This window comes from Electrona antarctica (assembly GCF_951216825.1).
Source record: "Electrona antarctica genome assembly, chromosome: 24".
In the NCBI taxonomy this organism is placed as follows: Eukaryota; Metazoa; Chordata; class Actinopteri; order Myctophiformes; family Myctophidae; genus Electrona; species Electrona antarctica.
This window is the reverse complement of record NC_136803.1, coordinates 7,783,258-7,787,012: the sequence shown is the minus strand read 5'-3', so window position 1 is coordinate 7,787,012 and position 3,755 is coordinate 7,783,258. Positions and strand designations below refer to the sequence as shown.

The window sequence follows — 3,755 nt, the reverse complement described above, 5'->3', positions numbered from 1 at the left end:
CAAGCTCACAAACGTGTTGCGATGTGACACTAGATCGCCTATATTTTCCAAATAGACAAAGTTTAAATAGGGCTGAAGTGGTTAATGTATGTTTTGTAATAATAATCAAAATCTCCAAATTAACAAGTAAATAAAGTTTTCAATAAATTGTAGTGGAGTAAAAGTACAATATTTGCCTCTGAGATGTAGTGGAGTAGAAGTAAAAGTATAGAAAATAAGTACTTCAGTAAAGTTAAAGTACCTGGAATGTTGTACTTTAGTAAGTACTGGGTACTTAGTTGTACTTTCCACCACAGCCTAATATTACTAATATTACTATAGGTTATTTTTATAATCATAATAAGAATAAATGTTAAAATGTTTTACATTTAAAAGTACGTAAAGAGTTTAGTTGACTCTTTAATGCCAGCATGACTGATTGTCAACATGTTGTGACTGACTGACTGACTGACTGACTGACTGACTGACTGACTGACTGACTGACTGGCTGGCTGGCTGGCTGGCTGACTGACTGACTGACTGACTGACTGACTGGCTGACTGACTGACTGGCTGGCTGACTGACTGACTGACTGACTGGCTGACTGGCTGGCTGACTGACTGGCTGGCTGGCTGACTGACTGACTGACTGACTGCAGCTTTAGTATGATTTCCTTCATGTTGTTCAAATCCCCATGAATACTAACCGAGCCTTTCTGCAGTTCCTCACAGCTGGTAGCAGTCTCGCTTTCCCGCTAAATGATGTGTTGTATTTGTCCAGGTCAAACTCATCCAGAACCTCCTCTGACATCAGCAGCATGTGAGCCAGAGCTGAACATTGGGTTTCAGACAGTGTCTTAGATCTGTCCCCTGACTCCAGGAACTGTTGGATCTCCTGATGAACTGAGTCGTCCTTCATCTCCATCAAACAGTGGAAGATGTTGATACATCTGTCAGGGGAGGCATCATCCTCCTCAATGCTCATCTCCTTCAGGTTGTTGATGACTCTCTGGATCTCCTCTGGACTGTTCTCTGTCTGACCCAGCAGGCCTCCTAACGGACTCTGGCTGGACTGCAGTGAGAGGCCATGAAGGAAGCGGATGAAGAGGTCCAGGTGGCCGTTCTTACTCTTCATGGCTTTAAGGATGGCTTTCTTCAGGAAGTCACCCAGGGACATGTGACTGAAGTCATCTTCATCATCTTCATCAGCATCATCATCATCATCATTTTCATCAGCAGCATCATCATCATCATCATCATCTTCATCTTCATCTTCATCATCATCATCATCATCATCATCTTCATCTTCATCTTCATCAGCATCATCATCTTCATCATCATCTTCATCAGCATCATCATCTTCTCCCAGGAATGTCTTCAGCACCTCTGTGTTCCTCTCAGTGAAACAGTGCATCAGGTAAACTGCAGCCAGGAACTCCTGAATGCTCAGATGAACAAAGCTGTAGACCTTCCTCTCACCTTCCTCTCCGAAGATCACACTTTCTCTTTTGAAGATCTGTGTGCACACTCCCGAGTACAGCACGGCGTCGTTCACATCAAGACCACACTCTTCCAGGTCTTCTTGGTAGAACATGACGCTGCCTTTCTTCAGATGCTGAAACGCCAGCAAGCCCAGCAACAGAAGACCCTCCCGGTCGGTCGCCATGAGCTGCTGTTGACTCAGCTCACCTTTCTCACCATACTTAAGGTTCTTCCTACATATCTGGACCAAAATGAAGTGGGCGAACATCTCAGTGGGAGTCGTGGGCAGCTGTCCTGTCCCGTCGCTCTTCAACAGGACCTCCAGAACCGTGGCAGCGATCCAGCAGACGAGTGGGATGTGACACAGGATGTGGAAGCTCTTTGTTTTGTTGACGTGTGAGATGATCCTGCTGGCCAGCTCCTCGTCATCACTGAACCTCTTCCTGAAGAACTCCTCCTTCTGGGGGTCTGTGAACCCTCGTACTTCGGTCACCCTGTCAATGCATTGAGGAGGGATCCAATAGGCTGCCGCAGGTCTGGTGGTTATCCAGAGGAGAGCCGAGGGGAGCAGATTCCCCTTGATGAGGTTCGTCAGCAGCACGCCCACCGATGATGTCACCGTGACATCAGAGACGATGTCATTGTTGTCGAAGACGTCAGAATCAATGTCAATATTCTCGAATTTCAGCGGAAACCTGCTTTCATCGAGACCATCGAAGATGAAGACAGTCTTACAGGCAGCGAGCTGCTCTGCTGTGACCTTCTTTAACGTTGGATGGAAGTCATGGATCAGTGAGAGAAGACTGTGCCGCGTCTCTCGGACCAGGTTCAGCTCCCGGAACGACATCAGAATCACGAGATCGATGTGCTGATTGGCCACGCCCCCCCGCCCAGTCCAGAGTGAACTTGTACACGGAGAAGGTTTTCCCAATGCCGGCGATGCCCTTCGTCAGAACTCTTTGGATGTCTGTCTCACCGGCTGCCAAGCGCTTGAAGACTTCAGTGCACTTCATCTGGTCAAAGAGGCTCTTCCTCATCTTGGACGCTTTCTCAAGCTGCCACACCTCATGTTGCAGATTAACCCCTTCACTGTCTCCCTTTAAGAGGTAGAGTGTTGTGTAGTTCCTGTTGAAGGAGGTTCCAGGTACTGGTCCGGTGATGTCATCTCGCTGACCTTCGATCCTCTTCATCACACCGATCACATATGGGTCTCTGACATGTTCTGGAACACAACCGTTCAATGTTATTAAACCATGTTCTGGAACACAGCCGTTCAATGTTATTAAACTAAACAATGTAAATTGAACACTGACTGAAAGGCAACATAAACTATTTGACTAGTATATCTAATTCTCTATTTATTTACTTACTAAATTAGTGAGCTATGATGAATTACATGTATAATACTAGAATTTCGCGGGCCTTCGGCCCGCTCATCCTAGCGCCATGCGATGCGTCACAAATGGGAAGAAGGCAATGGCAACCCATGATGTTTTCATTTATGCATTTGCTTGGAAAGCGCAAAGTTGCCAAGCTGGCTGAGTGGCCCGGTTTGGTTTTGTGTATTTGCGTATGAAAGCGAGCATGGCAAGGCGCAGGAACAGTATACTGTACTGTGCTGTACTGTAAGTCTTTGTACTGTACTGTACTCATGTGTACTGTACTGTTCTCTGTACTGTTGTTATTAGTGTTGTGTTCTTATTTTTTATTATTATTATTATTACATGGATTAATATTCTGATGTACTGTACTGTTCTCTGTACTGTTGATATTATAGTTATTAGTGTTGTGTTCTTATTTTTTATTATTATTATTATTACATGGATTAATATTGTGATGTGAGCTTTCTTTCTGTACTGTACTGTACTCATGTGTACTGTACTGTTATCTGTACTGTTGATATTATTGTTGTTATTAGTGTAGTGTTCTTATTTTTTATTATTATTATTATTATTGAAAGAGAGCATGGCAAGGCGCAGGAACAGTATACTGTACTGTACTGTACTGTAAGTCTTTGTACTGTACTGTACTGTACTCATGTGTACTGTACTGTACTGTTATTAGTGTTGTGTTCTTATTTATTATTATTATTATTATTATTACATGGATTAATATTCTGATGTACTGTACTGTACTGTTCTCTGTACTGTTGATATTATAGTTGTTATTAGTGTTGTGTTCTTATTTTTTATTATTATTATTATTACATGGATTAATATTCTGATGTGAGCTTTATTTCTGTACTGTACTGTACTCATGTGTACTGTACTGTTATCTGTACTGTTGTTGTTATTA

General features: G+C 43.2%; 1 pseudogene across 1 annotated transcript; it reads right to left on the bottom strand.

Annotated features, from left to right (window-relative positions):
* Positions 1 to 663: 663 nt before the first annotated feature.
* On the bottom strand, positions 664 to 2,650 carry LOC306917203 (NLR family CARD domain-containing protein 3-like; annotated as a pseudogene). The gene has a single exon. The product of its transcript is annotated as an NLR family CARD domain-containing protein 3-like (transcript).
* Positions 2,651 to 3,755: the final 1,105 nt, after the last annotated feature.